At 41.1% G+C, this 22,154-nt stretch overlaps 1 long non-coding RNA gene across 2 annotated transcripts; it reads right to left on the bottom strand.

Annotated features, from left to right (window-relative positions):
- Positions 1–3,255: 3,255 nt before the first annotated feature.
- Positions 3,256–21,316, bottom strand: LOC142761408 (uncharacterized). 2 transcript variants are annotated; one of them, XR_012883635.1, is made up of 3 exons: positions 21,240–21,316; positions 21,038–21,144; positions 3,256–3,522 (listed from the first exon to the last, which is right to left on the bottom strand). It is a non-coding gene; the product is annotated as an uncharacterized LOC142761408 (long non-coding RNA). The 2 variants fall into 2 exon arrangements; XR_012883634.1 differs by having other exon boundaries at positions 21,038–21,147; positions 21,240–21,302.
- Between the last annotated feature and the right edge of the window lie 838 nt (positions 21,317–22,154).

Here is a 22,154-nt window from a genome sequence, read left to right as displayed (position 1 = left end):
AAACTATGGAGTCTAAATCGTCACATTACCCATAAATGAATTCCTTGAGGGGTGTAGTTTCCAAAATGGGGTCACTTCTGCTGGGTTTCCATTGCTTTGATACCTCTGGGGCTCTGAAAATGCGACATGGCACCCGAAAACCAATCCAGCAAAATCTGGACTCCAAAGAACACACAGCGCTCCTTCCTTTCTGAGGCCTCCCATGGGCCCAAACGGCAGTTTATTGCCACAAATGGGGTATTGATGCACTCAGGAGAAATTGGGCAACAAAATTGAGTATTTTGTTCCCTGTGAAAATAAGAAACTTTGGTAAAAAATTACATCTTATTGGAAAAAATTTCATTTTTTTTAATGTCACAGCCCAATTGAAATAGGTGCTGTGAAAAAACTGTGTGGTCAAAATACTAACAACAACCATAAATGAATTCCTTGAGGGGTGTAGTTTCCAAAATGGGGTCACTTTTGGTGGGTTCCATTGCTTTGATACCTCTGAGGCTCTGCAAATGCGACATGGCACCCGAAAACCAATCCAACAAAATCTGGACTCCAACAAACATATAGCGCTCCTTTCCTTCTGAGCCCTCCCATGGGCCCAAACGGCAGTTTATCACCACAAATGGGGTATTGCCACACTAAGGACAAATTGGGCAACAAAATGGGGTATTTTGTTCCCTGTGAAAATAAGAAATTTTGATCACAAATGACATTTTATTGGAAAAAATGACATTTTTTTCATTTCACAGCCCAATTCAAATACGTGCTGTGAAAAAACTGTGCGGTAAAAATGGTAACAACAACCCTAAATTAATTCCTTGAGGGGTGTAGTTTCCAAAATGGGGTCACTATTGGGGGATTCCTACTGTTTTGGCACCTCAACACCTCTTCAAACCTGGCATGCTGCCTAAAATATATTCTAATAAAAAAGAGGACTCAAAATGCACTAGGTGCTTCTTTGCTTCTAGGGCTTGTGTTTTAGTCCACGAGCGCAGTAGGGCCACATGTGGGACATTTCTAAAAACTGCAGAATCTGGACAATACATATTTAGTAGTGTTTCTCTGGTAAAACCTTCTGTGTTACAGAAAAAAAAATGAATAAAATTGAAATTCAGCAAGAAAAATGAAATTTGCAAATTTCACCTCCACTTTGCTTTAATTCCTGTGAAATGCCTGAAGGGTTAAAAAACTTTCTAAATGCTGTTTTGAATACTTTGAGGGGTCTAGTTTTTAAAATGTGGTGTTTTATCAGGGTTTCTAATACATAGGCCCCACAAAGCCACTTCAGAACTCAAGAGGTACCTTAAAAAAAAGGCTTTTGAAATTTTCTTAAAAATATGAGAAATTGCTGTTTATGTTCTAAGCCTTGTAACGTCTAAGAAAAATAAAATAATGTTCAAAAAACGATGGCAATCTAAAGTAGACATATGGGAAATGTGAACTAGTAACTATTTTGGGTGGTATAACCGTCTGTTTTACAAGCAGATGCATTTAAATTCTGAAAAATGCAATTTTTTCAAAATTTTCTCTAAATTTGGCAAATTTTCACCAATAAACACTGAATATATCGACCAAATTTTACCACGAACATGAAGCCCAATGTGTCACGAGAAAACAATCTCAGAATCGCTTGGGTAGGTTTAAGCATTCCGACGTTATTACCACATAAAGTGAAATATGTCAGATTTGAAAAATGGGCTCTGAGCCTTAAGGCCAAAACTAGGCTGCGTCTTTAAGGGGTTAATGCATGCAAATTTGGTAACCTCATAGGCATATTTTATTTTTAAGAAGAAGACATTAATATAAACCCATCTGGACATCTAACCCCTGACCCCTACCCCAAAAAGCTCAAAGCTGCTGGGCATTAATGAAATACAGAAGCCGTTAGGCAGCATCCACACCCCTCCCCACAATTACATCAATTCTCAGATTAAAACAGACCCCCAACCGCATCAACTTGTGCCTAGGACTAAATATGTCCCTGACTGTAGCAAACTATCAGTGAGATTTGTGCAGCTGATGATGAAGTATTATGTTTACAGAGCATAGTGTAGACTAGATATAAATGAATCCACATCTCAGCTGAGAGCAGGACTAGATATGTACAAAGCAATATCAGTATTGTGAGACTAGACATGGGCCGCTCATCCACTATATACACCTTGATCTATAGCCGCTAGGCAAAAATTTATAAACATGAACATTGTTAACATTTTGATCAAATTGTATAAGCCACTTGCCACTTCACGGCGACCTCTTTAAAGTGGGCCCCTACTCTATCGGTTGAAGAACCACATGGCGGCCACCGCCACAGCACTGCACGGCTCCTGCAGAGGGAGAAACCCAGAGGCAAGCACCCATCCATAGTGGATGTGCGGTCTAGGTTTTCTTCTCTCCCATTGTGAATGTACAAAACAATGTTCTCATTATAGGAGTTCTCCTCTTTGGACAATCACTACTTTTTAGAAACTTCCCTAAAGCTGGTCATAAAGTGTCCTCCGGCTGAGACCCCCAGTGATCAGCTATAATCTGTGTGAAATCCTGTCAGTAAGTGTTCAATTTCCCTGCAGTGCCACCACAGGGGAAATTAAGTATTACACAGTGCCCATTCATATCAATGGATAGTCTTTGTAATACAGGACAGGTCCTCCAGAGCAAGAGATGCTCTTTGTAACCGCTCTCCACTCTGGCCAAGAGATGAGAATCCTGAAGAGAGGACCCCCTCTACTAATTCAGAAATTTTCTAAACTGGACAACCCCTTGAGAAAATGAACACTTTTACTGTGTATATAGATCATACAATGAAGTTAATGTATACAGCGGCATGTGCCTCTGCAGTTAAGTAGAGGGCGCTAGAGGCCAGAAGATTCGAGCTACATTGAAATACAGTACCACCCTGCAACAACGTATCAAACATTGACTGTATGTCATTTCTGTTACAACTAGCAATAAAACTGACCAAAAGGATCTGAGCGGTAAATAATCCCTATTCTGATTTATCATGTACAATAATATGACTTCATACAGGAGCAGATAATGGATTAGTCCTGAGTGTTACCCATCAGCTTCCGCTCTCCTCCGTGATGATATGATAAGTATTATTATAAGCATTTACATATATATTCCAGGGGATTCTGAGAGCATCGCCCGCACTGGACCCACTTACGGATGGAACATAAAGTTTACTTTGTAAACACATTTTTGTTCATATGGAGTTGGCACCTTCATAACATAATAGTACATTCATTTCTATGCAGCCTTTTAATCATACTCTGCCTGCAGATGTTATACAGATTTTGTTATTGTTCAGAGAGAGAATTTTAGCATTGGTTATTACTTAGCTTCCTCTTGGGGCCTGCAGTGCAAAGCAAATTTTTTACCCCTTAGGCAATTTGAAAGTACTTTGTAGCTTGTCAGTAGAAATTGCTGTGTTTTTCTCTTGAGAGAAGTGTTTGAAGGGTGTGTGGATGAACCGGAGCTGGGTGGGATTTTCCGCTTTCAATTGGAGCTCATTAATTTCTCAAATCTCTAGTGAGAAAAAAAAAAGACACTTTATTTATGGGATCTTTAAACTGAATCATTTACGGTATTACAGATGAAATATTAACACAGGTAAAGAATAACAAGTATAGTGAAAACTCTATTAAAAAGGAAATTGGAAATGATCATATTTAGTTTTGCAGAGTTTACAGCTCAGGATTTTTCCTAAATCTGTATTATCCTACAAATGGAAGATTCGTATATTTAATATGAACTGACACCTCATACTTGAAGATATGTTTAAGTAACTTATTGAGTAAAATGATGTGCAAGAACCACAATGAGGTGCAAGGTATTTAATGCCACTCTTGCATGTTGCAAACTTTAAAGGGGTTGTCCCATAGGTCAAACCATTACCATATGCCCCAATAGGGTATATAGACGACATACAGGGGGTCCCCAACCAAGAGCAGTTCTCACTCTGTAGGACGCAGAATATTCATGTATTACCGTCAATTTCAATAGGTGATATGTGATAATGCTTTTCTTACTTGTAAGCACTGGCAGCTTCCTCTGGGCCATTGACATTCATCCCATTATTAGGGGCGCTGTTTTAGTACAGGGGGTTGTCCAGAAGGACTCTTTCATCTTTTGTTATATCAGACCATACAGACGTAAAAGGATATATCTGGTCCCAGGTACCAAGAATATATACGATCACACACAGGGGCATAGCTAAAGGCTCATGGGCCCCGATGCAAAAATTCTTACTGGGCCCCCCCCCCCCGCAAACTTCTCATGGCCGACGCTCCGCAGCTTTCAGCTGCATCGCTGGGTCTCCTAAGTGACCCAACAATGCAGCACTAGCAGCCGGAGCGTCACTAAGGCTGGGTTCACACACCCTATTTACGGACGTAATTCGGGAGTTTTAGCATTAAATTACGTCCGAAAATGCGGCTCAAAAGCGTTGGCAAACATCTGCCCATTCATTTGAATGGGTATGTTGATGTTCTGTGCCGACGGTCATTTCTTTTTACGCGCCGCTGTCAAAAGGCGGCGCGTAAAAAAGACGCCCGCGTCAAAGAAGTGCCTGTCACTTCTTCAGACGTAAATGGAGCCGTTTTCCATGGACTCCATAGAAAAACAGCTCCAATTACGTCCGTAATGGACGCAGCGAAGCGAAAGACGCCTGCACATGCCATTACGGCTGAAATTACGGTGCTGTTTTCTCCTGAAAACAGCACCGTAATTTCAGCCGTAACAGACGCTGCCGTGTGAACATACCCTCAGGGCTTAAAATGTCAGGGGAAATAGACCCAATACATATGTGTCCGCCCAAAAACAAATGTGTGTATAGGAGACAGCAGAGCATATCTATAGCACTACGACCCTATAAACTATGGATAGGATTAGATACATTGGCTCAGCAGACAGTATCACACATGATAGGATTAGATACAGTGGTTCAGCAGACAGTATCACACATGATAGGATTAGACACAGTGGCTCAGCAGACAGTATCACACATGATAGGATTAGATACAGTGGCTCAGCAGACAGTATCACACATGATAGGATTAGATACAGTGGCTGAGCGTACAGTATCACACATGATAGGATTAGATACAGTGGCTGGGCAGACAGTATCACACATGATAGGATTAGATACAATGTCTGAGCAGACAGTATCACACATGATAGGATTAGATATAGTGGCCCAGCAGACAGTATCACACATGATAGGATTAGATACAGTGGCTCAGCAGACAGTACCACACATGATAGGATTAGATACAGTGGCTCAGAAGGCAGTATCACACATGATAGGATTAGATACAGTGGCTCAGCAGACAGTATCACACATGATCGGATTAGATATAGGGCCCAGCAGACAGTATCACACATGATAGGATTAGATACAGGGTCCAGCAGACAGTATCACACATGATTGGATTAGATACACAGCTCAGCAGACTTGTGTGTTTGTGTTTTTTTTACAGGTTCGGTTGTTGGACTTCGGATTCGAGGACTTCAATGACGGCGTTTTTTTTATTCTCAATAAAATGGTTAATGAGGGTTGTGTTTTTTTATTTCAATAAAATATTTTTTCTATGTGCTTGTATCTTTTTAAACTTTATTACTACCGCCTTAGTAATGGCCGCTGGCTGATTGACAACCTCCATTACTAAGGCGGGGCTTAATGTTAGCCGGTGCAGAGGCTACACTAACCCCCATTTTTACCCCGGTACCCACCGCCACCAGGGGTACTGGGAAGAGCCAGGTACGAACCAGTACCCGACCATCTGTAGTGACGGGCAGGCACCGGGGTGGCCGCAGGCTGGTAGTATTAGGCTGGGGAAGGCCAAAAACAGTGGCCCTTCCCACCCTTGTAATGCTGCCTGCTGCTGCTGTGTTGTATCTGGCTGGTTATGAAAATTGGGGGGGACCCCACATTGTTCTTTCCAATTATTTTTTATTTTATTTTTTTTAAAATGACGTGGGGACCCCCCCATTTTTCATAACCAGCCAGATACAATAAAGCAGCAGCAGCCTAGCATCACCAGGGTGGGAAGGGCCACTGTTTTTGGCCTTTCCCCTCCTGATAATACCAGCCTGCGGCCACCCCAGTGGCCGACCATCACTATAGATGGTCGAGTACTGGATGGTACCCGGCTCTTCCCAGCACCCCTGGTGGCGGTGGGTACCGGGGTAATAAAGGGGGTTAGTGTTCGCCTCTGCACCGGCTAACACTAAGCCCCGCCTTAGCAATGGATGCTGTCAATCAGCCGGCGGCCATTACTAAGGCGGTAGTAATATAGTTTAAAAAAAAACACAAAGACATAGAAAAAATATTTTATTGAAATAAAAAAAAAACCCACAACCCTCATTAACCATTTTATTAATAAAAAAAAAAATGCTGTCATCGAAGTAGTCCTGGAATCCGACGTAGTCCAACGACCGAACCTGTAAGAAAACACACTAAAAATGATTAGTAACACGTGTGTTAGGCTTAGATACAGGGCCCATGTGTGATACTGTCTGTGGGGCCCTGTATCTAAGCCTACCACAACGTAGGCTTAGATACAGGGTCCAGCAGACAGTAATCTTATACAGTATAAGATTACTGTGTGCTGGGGCCCTGTATCTAAACCTACAGTGTGGTAGGCTTATATACAGGGCCCATCAGACAGGATCACACATGGGCCATGTATCTAAGCCTACCATGTGATTGGCTTAGATACAGGGCCCAACAGACAGGATCACGCATGGGCCATGTATCTAAGCCTACCATGTGATTGGCTTAGATACAGGGCCCAGCAGACAGGATCACACAATCTGTGATCCTGTCTCATGGGCCCCCTAAGCCTGCTACATCGTAGGCTTAGGGGTTGTACAGTCCCTAAATATTGATGGCCTATCCTCAGGATAGGCCATCAATAGCTGATGTGTCTCCCGGAACCCGCAAATCAGCTGTTTTGAAGGGGCCGCAGCACTCGTACGAGAGCTGCTTCCCCTTCATTTCACTACTCGCTCACACTGTGAATCGCCGACACCGATTCACAGTGTGACCGGAATTAAGTGACAGGAATGAAGGGGAGCAGCTCTTGTACGAGTGCTGCGGCCCCTTCAAAACAGCTGATTGGCGGGTCCCGGGAGTCGGACCAAGCCAGTCAGGGCTAACCTTACCTTCCTCTTCGGCCGCGGCGGGAGTTCTGTCGTCTCGATGCTGTGCGCGGCACATAGCGCTGTGACGTCATGCGCTGCGCACAGCGCTTGACGTCAGGACCTCCGCTGCGATCCGGAACCAGGAAGGTAAGTAAAGTATGTTACTATAGTAACAGGGGCCCGCGGCCCGAGTTACTATAGTAACTTTTTATTGATGTGGTGCGGGGGGCCGTGGGCTCCCCTGGCTTCGGGGCCCGGTCGCAATTGCGACCGCTGCGACCCCTATAGCTACGCCAGTGATCACACATCAAATAATGAGAAGTTCTGCCCTATCATAATGTATTTGGAGTCGACACCTTGAACTCTTTGTCATGTTCCTCTATCCATATCTGAACAATTTTTGCAGTGTGGCAGGCAAATTATCCTGCTGAAAGAGACCACCGCTATTAGGGAAAACGGTTACCCTGAAGGGGTGGACTTGGTCTGTAACAATGTTTAGGTAGGTGGTACATGTCAAAGTATCATCCACATGAATGTCAGAACCCAAGATTTCCCAGCAGAAGATTGCCAAGAGCATCACACTGCCTCCGCCGGCTTGTCTTCTTCCCAAAATCCATCCTGGTGCCATCTCTTCCCCAGGTAAGCGCTGCACACAGGCACCCGGCCATCAACATGATGTAAATTAAACGTGATTCTTCAGACCAGGCCACCTTCTTCCATTACTCCATGGTCTAGTTATAATAATAATAATAATAATAATAATAATAATAATCTTTATTTATATAGCGCCAACATATTACGCAGCACTTTACAATTTAGAGGGGACATGAAACAAACAATATCAGACATTACATAGTGACAAAGTTCATTTACAATTCAAACCTGGGGAGTGAGGACCCTGCTCGCAAGAGCTTACAATCTATGAGGACATAAGGGAGACACAAAGTGTAATAGTGTTTGTTCTGTACAATGGTCCGGCCATTTTTATACACATGGGGTGGTAACATAAAGCTGCATGAGCCGGTCACCAGCCAGTATCCGTGTATGACGGACATGAAGAGAAGGAGTGTGAGGGAATCTTATTCTGATGACTAATCTAAAAGGAGGGCCATGGAAAGGAGTCAGATCAGGGAATGTTATAGGCCGGTCTAAATAGATGTGTTTTCAGGGCACGTTTAAAACTGTGGATATTGGGAATTAATCGGATTGTCTGGGGTAGCGCATTCCAGAGGACGGGTGCAGCACGAGAGAAATCTTGGAGACGGGAGTGGGAGGTTCGGATTATGGAGGATTTTAATCTAAGGTCGTTGGCAGAACGTAGAGCCCGAGCAGGGCGGTAGACAGAGATGAGGGAGGAGATGTAAGGAGGTGCAGCACTGTGGAAAGCTTTGTGGGTGAGAGTAATAAGTTTGAATTTTATTCGGAAGGGGATGGGCAACCAGTGCAGTGACTGGCACAGATTAGAGGCGTTGGTGTAGCGGTTGGTCATAAAGATGAGCCTGGCTGCTGCATTGAGGATAGATTGGAGAGGGGAGAGTTTGGCGAGGGGAAGACCGACTAGTAATGAGTTACAGTAGTCAAGACGAGAGTGAATCAGAGCAACAATGAGAGTTTTGGCGGTTTGCTCCGTAAGAAAAGAGCGGATTCTGGAGATGTTTTTGAGGTGAAAATGACAGGAGCGTGAAAGTGATTGTATGTGAGGAGTAAAGGAAAGATCTGAGTCAAAAATAACCCCGAGACAGCGGGCGTGCTGCTTAGGAGTGATGATAGTGCCACACACAGAGATGGAGACATCAGGTTTAGGGAGGTTAGTAGATGGTGGGAACACAACGAGCTCAGTTTTAGAAAGATTCAGTTTCAGATAGAGAGAGGACATGATGTTAGAGACAGCGGACAGACAATCACTGGTGTTCTGTATTAGAGCAGGGGTGATGTCAAGGGAAGAGGTATATAATTGGGTGTCATCAGCGAAGAGATGGTACTGGAAGCCAAATCTGCTGATGGTTTGTCCAATAGGAGCTGTGTAGAGAGAAAAGAGCAGCGGACCTAGGACTGATCCCTGAGGAACCCCGATAGCAAGGGGAAGAGGAGAAGAAGTGGAACCAGCAAATGACACACTGAACGAGCGGTCAGAGAGATAGGAGGAAAACCAAGAGAGAGCCGCTTATAGCCTGCTGTTCTTTTAAGTATCACACATCTTGATTTGTACGCTTCATTAGAGGCCTCCGTCATAGATCCGGCTGAAAATACTGAAAACAATAGCGTGCTTTTGTTTCCGGTAAAACCATTGACACCTTGATGGAACCCATTAAAGCCTGTGGGTTCCGTCGGCAGCTGGTGGTGTCCATCGTACAACAGAACCGGCTCTTCCGGTATTTTATTCTAATGGAGCAGAACAACAGAAAGCTGAATGCAGTCGTGAACACAGTCTTATAAACCAGTAGGGCCAGTGGCCCCCATGCACAGGAACCTACGAGGGATTGTGACTTCTGGAACTATTGGTCCTTGAGTACATTCAATACTGTGTAGAGTACTTTGCATAAATTTAACTCTGACTTTTTTTTTTTTTTTGGAACCCTTAGGGATTCCATGATTAGAGCTTAACAGGGTATGTAAGAGCTACAGAAACTTTAAATGTATTGCCCAATGGTTTTAGAGCCATTGACAACATCTAAGGCTTCATTGACATCTGCGTCAGGGCTCCGTTCATGGGTTCCGTTGGAGCTTTCCATTAGGGGAACTCATGAACAGAAGCCTGACTTAAACAAACGGAAACCATAGGTTTCCGTTTGCATCACCATTGATTTCAATGGTGACGGATCCGGCGCAAATGGTTTTCGTTTGTCACGTTGTTTAAGGATTCTGTTGTCTTGACAGAATGAATGGTGCAGTCGACTATAGTATTGATTCCGTCAAAACGACGGAACCCTTTAACAACGGTGGCAAACGGAAACCATTTGCACTGGATCTGTCACCATTGAAATCAATGGTGATGCAAACGGAAACCTATGGTTTCTGTTTGTTTCAGTCAGTGTTCTGTTCATGGGTTCCCCTGACGGAAAGCTCCAACGGAACCCAAGAATGGAGCCCTGACGCAGATGTGAACGGAGCCTTACATGCTCATCTAATGTGAGCTTTACTGATATATTTTATTGTACAGCAAAATCCCAATAATCAAACACATAGAGGACACATACATTACATTATTTCAAGTAGCCCCGAAAGCTTCTGTAGTTTGGAGTTTCATCTATGAGTCCTGGATATTGGGTAACACTGGGGTTATGACTTTTTTTTATGAATTGCAGATCTTAGTATTTGGATCATTGAACATATATAAACGACTTTATTTACAGACAGTGGAGAGAATTTATAAACTTTTCTATGCCGGACATATGCATGAAAAGTCGCAATATGCACAGAAAAAAAACCCTGGATTGAAGGTTGGGCATTCAGGCAAGAGTTCTAGACATCTAGACAAACGGATATTGTTTTGGGTTATTAGATGCTGATATTATAACTCTATAATCATTTTATTGCTAACCTGGTTTTTAGCTTTCATATCACAACAACAAATGTAGAGCAAATAGTTCTGCATATTAATGGCAGCCATAAGTCAAGAGCTTATACCTGTTAAAAAGTGGCTTTTCATAGAGAATAATCTGTATTTGGATGCGTCTCATAGTTTTGTCGTAGCACCGGCATCTAGATCACCCTTCAGCATAATTGTCATGATTACTTGATAAATTGGCCCCGTAGGACTGAGCGAGGGCACAGGTCAATCATAGGTCTCACAGTGGAAAAAGGCATTTCAATCAATTAGTGAAGGTAAGCTGTGAGAGCGGCGTCCACCAGCGCCAAATCCATGATATAAATACTTCTACCAGGTTAATATATTAACCCCATTTCTTTTTAACTTTGATCGATCACTTGTATAAATACTTACTTAACCTGTTATGAAACACCTGCAAAGTATATTTAGGAGAGGAGCAATGCAAAGACATTACCAAGAGGTTAGCCAGTTATATACAGTAGTTAGTAATGGGTAGAATGGGATAAATATGTTGTTTTCGTGCAGAGAAGGGGCCGGGTCACAAAGGTCCAGGCTTGTGTGTATAGGAGTCTTGATATCAGGGGAGTACAAAGAACAGGGGCTTCCATTACAAATACCAATGCCGCACCCCAATCCAATTTCGGGTTTCTATCCTGGGACAGGAGGGATCAGAATTAATTTGTTAATTCTTCAATCCCATAACCTTAGGCTGCTTTGCCTCTTTTGTTTTTTAAGTGACCGATGGGTAATGAAGATTAGAATACCTTCAGTTCGTGTATCCACACTGAATGGATCTCATAAAACCTACCCCCCCCCCCCCCCCATTGTATGTATGTCTGCTACATTGAAGAAAAATACAGACTTACATATGCAAAACCAAGGGACTGCTCATAGAGGGAAGCAAAATCCTTATCGATCTCTTTTTTATATCCACTTAAAGGGGTTGTCCCGGTTCAAAAACGAATTTTTTATATATAACTTATTAGAAAACTCTGATTTAATGTAGTATTCAGGATCATTGTTTCTTGGGTAGAGTGGAGAGCGGTTACAAAGAGAGTCTCTCTCGCTCTGGAGGTCATGTCCTGTCCTGCATTACACAGATATCTTATTGATTTGAATGGGCATGGTGCAATGCTTAATTTCCCCTGTAGTGTCTCTGCAGGGAAGTTACTGCCAGGTTTCCCCACAGTTTACAGCTGATTGCTTACTTTGTGATCTTCTTATTGTCAAGGGACTGTTTTAACAAGTAGGATTTGTCCACAACGGAGAACCCCTCGTCCAGGACTCATATTAAAATTAGCATTTTATAAGGTGGGAAAACATTGAGAAGGGATTATAGAGCCATTCGGACATGGAGTTTCAAAGTAAGTACACCAGCTTAATCAGGTCTAAGAGATCTATTTAATAATGTATGCAGTTTGTACTGTAAAAATCTGGTGATAGATCCTCTTTACGTAATATTTCCTATTATTTATTATTCGATTGCCTTCATGCAAATTCTTGATCTTCTCTGTTTTCTGTGTGTCATATCTAAGCCTGACATGTTCATATACTACTATTACTACTACTTCTACTACTGCTGCTGTTACTACTACAACTGATTTAATAGTAAGGGTATGTGCACACGTAGTGACCAAAAACGTCTGAAAATACAGAGCTGTTTTCAAGGGAAAACAGCCCCTGATTTTCAGACATTTTTTGAGCAACTCGCGTTTTTTGTGGCGTTTTTCGCGCCGTTTTCGCAGCGTATTTACGTCCGTTTTTGGAGCTGTTTTCATTGGAGTCTATGAGAAAACAGCTCCAAAAAGTCCAAAGAAGTGTCCTGCACTTCTTTTGACGAGGCTGTATTTTTACGCGTCGTCGTTTGACAGCTGTCAAACGACGACGCGTAAATAACAGGTCGTCTGCACGGTACGTCGGCAAACCCATTCAAATGAATGGGCAGATGTTTGCCAACGTATTGTAGCCCTATTTTCAGACGTAAAACGAGGCATAATACGCCTCGTTTACGTCTGAAAATAGGTCGTGTGAACCCAGCCTAATAGTTACTAATAAATACTGCTAACACCACCATTAGTACTTCAGCTGCTTCTATTACTACTACTACTAATTATAATAATAATAATAATAATAATAATAAATACTGTTACTACTTCTACGACCACCACTAGTACTGAAGCTGTTGCTATTACTACTACTACTACTAAGAATATTAAATACTGCTACTACTCACCACCAAAACCACCACCACCACCACTAGTACTACAGCTAATGGTGATACTACTACTACTTCTAATAATAATAATACAAATAATAATAAATACTGCTACTACTTGTACCACCACCACTAGTGCTACAGCTAATGGTGGTGCTACTACTACTACTACTACTAATAATAATAATAATAATAAATACTGCTACTACTCGTACCACCCCCACTAGTACTACAGCTAATGGTGATAGCAGTATTTACTGTTATTATTACTATCACCATTAGCTGTAGTACTAGTGGTTTGGTACAAGTAGTAGCAGTATTTACTGTTATTATTACTACTACTTGTACCAAACCACTAGTACTGCAGCTAATGGTGCTGCTGCTGCTACGACTGCTACTACTACTACTACTACTACTACTACTACTACTACTACTTAGAATAATAAATACTGCTACTACTTGTACGACCACCACTGGTAATATGAAAGGTGCTACTACTACTATTACGAATACTAATAATAATTAGAATAATAAATACTGCTACTACTCGTACCACCACCACTAGTACTACAGCTAATGGGGCTGCTACTACTACTACTACTACTAATAATAATAATAATAGTAATAAATAAGAAATACTGCTACTACTTCACTACTATACCAAGTACTACAGATGCTGCTGCTGCTACTACTAATACTACTACGAATAATAAATACTGCTACTACTTGTACCACCATCACTAGTACTACAGATAATGCTACTACTACGAAAAATAGTGCTACTACTTCTACCACCACCAGTAGTACTTCTGCTACAACTAATAATAATAATTACTACTACTACAACCACCACCACTAGTACTATCACCACAACTACTAATCCTACTACCACCACTAGTACTACTATTACAAAAACAACTATTTATATTGATAGTACTAAATGGTGCTGCTACGACAACAACTAATAGTAATACGTGTTAATGATACTACTATTATAACTACTACTGGTGCTGCTGCTACTATTATAATTATTTGTTGTTGTAGTAACTGCTGCTGCTACGTCCACCACTACTACTACTACTACTACTACTACTACTGCTACTACTTCTACTTCTACTACTACTACTTCTACTAATACTACTACTACTTCTACTTCTACTACTACTACTACTACTACTACTAATACTTCTACTACTACTACTACTACTTCTACTACTAATACTTCTACTACTACTACTACTACTTCTACTACTACCACTACCGCTACTACTACTACTACTAATACTTCTACTTCTACTACTACTACTACTACTACTACTACTACTTCTACTACTAATACTTCTACTACTACTACTACTACTACTACTACTTCTACTACTACCACTACCGCTACTACTACTACTACTAATACTTCTACTTCTACTACTACTACTACTACTACTACTACTACTACTACTACTACTACTACTACTACTGCTACTACTACTACTACTGCTACTACTTCTACTTCTACTACTACTACTACTACTTCTACTAATACTACTACTACTTCTACTTCTACTACTACTACTACTACTACTAATACTTCTACTACTACTACTACTACTACTTCTACTACTAATACTTCTACTACTACTACTACTACTAATACTTCTACTACTACTACTACCACTACCGCTACTACTACTACTAATACTTCTACTTCTACTACTACTACTACTACTACTACTACTACTACTACTTCTACTACTAATACTTCTACTACTACTACTACTACTACTAATACTTCTACTACTACTTCTACTACTACCACTGCCGCTACTACTACTACTACTAATACTTCTACTTCTACTACTACTACTACTACTACTACTACTACTACTACTACTACTTCTACTACTAGTACTACTACTACTACTACTACTAATACTACTACCACCACTACAATTACTAATAATAACAATAATGGTAATAACAATCCGGCCAAACATAAGTTTATTTATTTTATATCTTTCCCTTACTACCCAGTGCAGCTTTCTATCACCTCTCCCATTTGATGAACTTGCTTTTAGATATTCTTTTAGCAGATTAATATGGTAACTAGAAGAAGTACCTTTTATATGAAAATGAATATATTAGGAGTAAATGTTGTCATTTAATATGCCTGCCGTGCTGCTCTAACCGTCTGTCTCCTTCTCTCTATACCTTTTGTATTCATCTCTTATCTAAAGAAAGACCACTACCCACACTTACTCATTAGAGGGGAATTTCTGAACAATGAACATGTGCTATGAATTATCATTTTAAGGCGCTAATCAATTCTTCCTGACATTGGACTTGTATTACAATGTATTTCAAAGACATCAGTCAACTGGACGCATTCTCCCACTGCGTGGGGAGCTACGTATGCAAAATATAATATTGTAATCCTCAGTAAAGGGAAATTTGAATATTGTTTTAAGAATTATCTCCCGCATTAAGCACTGGTCGAGATAACTATTCAAAAATCATTTCTTTTTAGCTAGTCAATAGTATAAATTTCCTTAGGGTGTTATAGTAATATATCTGGTGGCAAAAATCCTCATTTTAATAGACCCAAATTTCAATTAATAAGGTTAACACAATGAGGTTAATTTCCATCTTTTGTAAATAGTTTTACAAGTAATAGGGCATTGTAACTTTAAGATATGTGACCGCCTTGGAGGTGCATTACTTTAATTAGGCAAATTATATTCTCAAATTAATCTATTTTCCATTTTATAAAAGAATTTGAAAGGATAATAGTATTTGATGGTGCAATATAAACGCTCAAAGACTAAGGGATTCAATAGAAAACAAAAAGTTACCAAGCATCTTCAAAAACTAATTACTATAAATGTATAAAGAGCAATTTTAAGAAATGAAGTCCTAACTCTGCTAAGAAACCTAAAATGTATGTGTGATTAAAGTCAACCGTGGGGCAGACTGACCATTCGGACGTTATTGCTGTGACCGTGGGCCCATGAGCCATTAGTTAGTTGCAGCCATGGCGGGGACAAGGTCTAAGGCGCTATTAAGGGGCCCCAATTTATGGCTTTTTAAACGGCTTTGTTCAAGGAATTGGATGCCGTGTCCAAGTAGTTGATAATAATGTAAGTTCTGGGGTCTGATGAGCAACACCCTTTAATTAAATGAATGATTGTCCATTCAACGTCTATTATGCTGAACTTCAAGGACCAAGGGTGGTGGGTGCATTCTGGGATGAGCACCAGGAAGGCTTGCCCTGCCCATGGTTACTAAATTCCTAAAATCTTAGTGCAGGGGATGCAAAAAAAAAAAAAAAAGGAAGTGATGACTGATCCTTAAATGCAATTAACTAACCCAAGCCAAGTGTGTCATAGCTAAGGCATCGGGTAAGTGCTGGGGGGTACAGACAAGTATCAATCTGCCTATGAGTCAACCGTAATATCTCTGTCCTGCCCGATGTCACACTTACAGGGGTCCAATGAACTGATTACATGGAGTACAGCGGGATCGATCACATGACGAAGAGTCGTATCATCAAAGAAAACTGTGCAACTAGACTTCCGGTCCCTCGGCAGCGCTATAAAAATCTATCAAAATCTCAGAACCAGCGCGGCGGGGGACCAGAATGTATATTAGCGAGTGTACTTACATACTGCAGTGACTACACTGATAATATTTGGTCCCCACATAACCCCTTTAACCACTTAATGACCAGGCCTTTTTGTGCGTTAATGACCAAGGATTATTTTTTGTTTTTTCACTGTCGCATTCCAAGAGTCCGAAGTTTTAATTTTTTCGTTGACATTGCCGTATAAGGACTTTGTTGAGGGACGAGTTGTATTTTTGAATTGCACCATTTTTGGATGCTTATAATGTATCAATTAACTTTTATTACATTTATTTTAGGAGAGAATTAAAACTAAGCAGCTATTCCAACACTATTGTTCGGGTTGTTATTTACACCGCATAGTGAACAGCGTAAATTTATATGTTACCTTTATTCTATGGCTCGGCTCGATTTATGAAGATCCCAAATATGTAAAGGTTTTATATGTTTTCCTACGTTTGCACAATGAAAACCATTTAAAAAAAAAATGGCTTGTTTTTGCGGCGCTGCATTCCATCAGTCGATGTAGCCATACTTGGGCTTGTTTTTTGCGGGACAAGGTGTTGTTTTCATTGGTACTATTTTGGGGTACATGGGACTTATTGATTAACTTTTATTTTATTTATTAGGCACCTTCCCGTAAGCAAACGGGAAGGTACCCGTGCCCAATAGAAGTCTATGGGTCCATAATTACGGGCCATTATTACGGGCGTTTTTACGTTCGTGTGCATGGGGCCTAACTCTGATCTTGTGGGTACAGTGGCAGTACCCACGAGATCTGAGCGATGGATATATCCTCGCCTTGCGGGAACTAGCTCCTGTTTGAGATGGATATATCTGTCACTCATGGTTAGGGGGTTTAGGCCGTTAACACAAAGTCATCACTACGAATAATGCGCCATTCATTAAGACATCTCACGTAATGAACAGAACAATGAGCTTTAACACAATCACGGACATTGAACATTTTATGAATCACAAAAAACGTGCACAAAACGTATAAAAACTCTGTATTACATAAAATACAATCTATATAAAGGCGAAAACTTCATTCATAATCATTGAGCCAATGAGCTTCCAGCAATGCCAAAATTCATATGGTGCCCCTTTGTGCTTGTGGTGGGTGGGTCTCAGTTGTGGGATCCCTCCCATCACTCATTGATGGCATCGTCTAGTAATATGCTATCAATGTTGAGAGCACAGAGCCCATTTACATTCACATCTGCGTTAGAGGCTCTGGTAGGGCGCTATTCTGTCCGGCACCATGGCGAAAGCCCATCAGTAGCTCCAGTTTTTCATTGTTCTGCTCCTATGATGGAATGGAATAACAGAAAACCCGAACGCAAATGTGAGCAGAGCCTATGGTATACTTTTAATTATTTTTGCTTACTTGAAGCAAATTGGATAGTTTGTGGCCATTTTATAAAGATATGGTATAAAACATGAAACAAAAACAATAAAAAAATGCTAATAATGAAATTGACCATGGTCCATGTGGCCAGCAGGTGGATGTAGTGGTAAGAACTCTGGACTGATACATTGTTGCTTGGGAACATGACACGTGCGCCGTCCTGCAGCCTGGAGTCAAGGTGCTAGACGAGCGTTCACTTCCATACATAAAAAGCACGACAAGCACCTGCACAAGGTTTTCTGGGTTCAGGCAAAAAAAAAAACAGCTTTTCATTTGCATAGAGTGAAACTAGATAATGAAGTAAAACCTAAGACCTGAGACAAAGGGAAAGACAGATGGCAGTGGCTGGAGAAGTTTAATCAGCTTTCCTGAGGCACAACAAAGCAGGAGGAGGATGATGGTGAGGAGCAGCAATTCACCAACCTGCGTGTACTCATTCATACAGCACATGCCCCGGCTTCATACTACAGGCCTGCACCCTATGATGTCTGTTCCGCCATACACAGGTAAGGGGGGGGGGGTGGTATATGGACTTATATTGTGTAATGTCTGCCAGTCACATGGTCAAGTGGTAATGTGAAAGGAACAGCAATATTTTGCATGTTATTGAGGCATAGACAATTGTAACAAATGTAGCAGTAATAGTCAGAAAAGATATAGATAGATAGATAGATAGAGAGAGAGAGAGAGAGAGAGAGAGAGAGAGAGAGAGAGAGAGAGAGAGAGAGATAGATAGATAGATAGATAGATAGATAGATAGATAGATAGATAGATAGATAGATAGATAGATAGATATGAGATAGATAGATATGAGATAGATTAGATAGATAGATAGATAGATAGATAGATAGATAGATTGATTGATAGATAGAAGTTTTCCACTTAGTACAAGTCATGGTGATATATCGTTATGTTAACTGTGGTTTTCTATAAGTTAAAAACGTTACTCCGGCTCAGTTCACATCTCGTTTTGTGCACACTTTTGTGGCATACGACGACGTATACATTTTTAAAGTTACAAAAACGTATGCATTTGTAACATACGCTTACTTTTTTGTAGTATACGTCGTATACATTTTTATAAGTTTGTGTCCGTTCTTACTTCTAAAAACGTATAAGTTATTTTGTTCTTGAGCTAAATCAAACTTTGTAAAGTCAAGATTTCCCATACATAGTGACAATAACGTATACATTTTACGTATGAAAACGTAAGGTTTAAGATCCGATATGTCGTCCATACGTTGTCATTGACTTCAATCCAGAAAAAAATTATACGTGTGGTATGCGTTTTGTAAAAGTACTGAAAAGCGTAGTAGACTACACTTATCAGGACATGGAAAAAAAGAGGATAGAATGTAAGCACACAAAACGTATGCACAAACTACACCATTAGGGCGCCCGTCCAGACCATAGAAATCAATACACACGCTGTGGTACGCGGTTTGACACTGTTTCATGTCAAAATGTGCACGTCAGACGCACCGTAAAAACGAGATGTGAACTTAGCCTTAGTTACAGAAAGAAAACACAAAGTAAAGACAAATTTACATAATCTACATCTGTGCATAGAAGACATGAGATAGATGGATAGATATGAGATAGATAGATAGATAGATAGATAGATAGATAGATAGATAGATAGATAGATAGATAGATAGATAGATAGATAGATAGATAGATAGATAGATAGATAGATAGATAGATAGATAGATAGATAGATATGAGAGAGATAGATTTGATAGATAGATAGATAGATAGATAGATAGATAGATAGATAGATAGATAGATAGATAGATAGATAGATAGATAGATAGATAGATAGATAGATAGATAGATAGATAGATATGAGAGAGATAGATAGATAGATAGATAGATAGATAGATAGATAGATAGATAGATAGATAGATAGATAGATAGATAGATAGATATGAGAGAGATAGATAGATAGATAGATAGATAGATAGATAGATAGATAGTATGGATTTTCCAGTAATACACATTTACTTAGGAGAGTGGTTGTGTTAACAAGCCAATAACCTAAATTCACAGAATGATCCATGGGGCTTATCCACCCAGGTAATTACCAGGAGATGGCCAATAACCCACAACACCTTAGGGTGCCCTATTGAGGTGCCCAGATGAGTCACATTCCTTTCTTAACTGCGACATGGTTCCAAAGCGGAGTCCAAGTGGTTACCATGAAAAAAATTTATGAATGATTGTCCTACGCGCTAAGGACGTATGTGGAGTGTTCCTATGTGAGGTTACTCTTAGGGTGGATTCACACGAATGTGTATTGGGTCCGTGCGGGCCGCTTGGTTTTCACGCGCCACGCACAGACCAATACAAGTCTATGGGGCAGTACAGACAGTCCGTGCTTTTTGCGCAGCGTTTGTCCGGTACGCGACGTCAGGAGATAGTCACTGTCCAGGGTGCTGAAAGAGTTAAACTGTTTCAGCACCCTGGACAGTGACTTCCGATCCCAATATACATGAACGTGTAAAAAAAAAAAAACGTTCTGACTTACCGATAACTCCCGGCTTCTTCCTAAAGTCTGACCTCCCGGGATGACAATTCAGTCCAAGTGACAGCTGCAGCCAATCACAGGCCAAGCACAGGCTGCAGCGGTCACATGGACTGCGGTGTCATCCAGGGAGGTGGGGCCCGATGTCAAGAGAGGCGCGTCACCAAGGACGCGTCACCAAGGGAAGTTCTCGGTAAGTACGAACTTTTTCTTTTTTTTTAACAGGTTTCTCGATATTGTGTTCGGCATTCACTGTCGAGGGTGCTGAAAGAGTTAACTGCCGATCAGTTAACTCTTTCAGCACCCTGGACAGTGACTGACGTCGACTAGACTCATCTCTATGATGGCGGCTGCGCGAAAATCACGCAGCCGCGTATCATACACGGATGACACACGGAGCTGTCAAGTGTTTTTTGCGCGCGCAAAAACGCAACGTTCGTCTGAATCAGCCCTTATAACAATGCTGCAAAACTGAACCGTTATCCAATACAATGAGGATGGTGCAAACTTCAGAAAGGCCTAAGTCTTGTAGAAAAAGAAATAAAGGAATTACACTTGAAAAGATAAGTTAATTTACAGTTCACCTATCCCCGCTGGACACCTCCTCTGGCACTGCTCCGGGTTATAGCCCTGCTCATCCGCCCAGTATAAGCGAGTGCTTTATCCCTGTCTGTTCTCTGGTTTAGTGATGCTGCTGGGGAAAGATGCAAAGACGTGTGAATGTTTCCATACTGGCCATTATTTTTGGTTATATTTGTAACTTTTTCTATGAAATATTACTGTAACCTATGTGGGCTGACATGCTGGTAAACCTGGTACCATAATTGCCGGTGTTTCCATGGATCACATCATTGTATGATGTCATAGCTGGTTATAATGTTCTACAGAAATTATATTGTGTAATGACTATACTATGTATAATTTATCATTTGTGAGTCATCTTATATAACCATTATTTATTATAAGCCCTTATAGTTTATATGTGATTTTATTCAATGGCGAATGCCATGCCCTATCCTACTCAGAGTCCCTCCTAAGGCTCTGCTCACATCTCATTTTGGCCCTACGTTCAGTGTACACGTTGAGAGAAGCTCCCTACGTACATGCTAAAAGTGTCCATAGGGCTCCATTAGTCCGACGGAGTCCAAAAGACTATCCCTTTGGACTTTCTCGGGCTGCTATACCTTTATTTAAAGGCTGGAATAACGTAATAGACTACGCTATTCCATCCTGAGGGATCCAGAAAAAAAAACGTATACTGTGTGGTATACCTTTTTGTACATAGGAACCTATGTGTGACGGATGCTATTGTATGGCATCCATCACAGTTATACGTAAAACATATACCTTAGACAGCATTTCCAGGGCTGGAATCTCCGGGAAGAGAATCAGGTAGCGCTTGGCTCAGGGATTCTGACCCTGGGGAAGCTCCTGACGTCCCGGTTCATGTATGGACAGTGATGTCAGGGACTTTCAACTAGGGAGTCCCCAGCCAGAGCATCGGTAGCGCTCTGGCCGGGGACTCCGGACTTGGCAAAATCCCGATTGTCACTGTCTATATATGAACAGTGATGTCAGGGGCTTTTTACTATGGAGTTCCCGGCCAGAGCGTCTGTAGTGCACTGAACAAGGTCTTCGGGACTGGAGAAGTCTGTGTAGTTACTGTCCATATATGGACAGCAACATCAGGGTCTCCTCCAG

Source organism: Rhinoderma darwinii, chromosome 4, assembly GCF_050947455.1.
Source record: "Rhinoderma darwinii isolate aRhiDar2 chromosome 4, aRhiDar2.hap1, whole genome shotgun sequence".
NCBI classification, from domain to species: domain Eukaryota; kingdom Metazoa; phylum Chordata; class Amphibia; order Anura; family Rhinodermatidae; genus Rhinoderma; species Rhinoderma darwinii.
The sequence above is the reverse complement of the archived record's forward strand: the minus strand, read 5'-3'. Positions and strand labels throughout refer to the sequence as shown.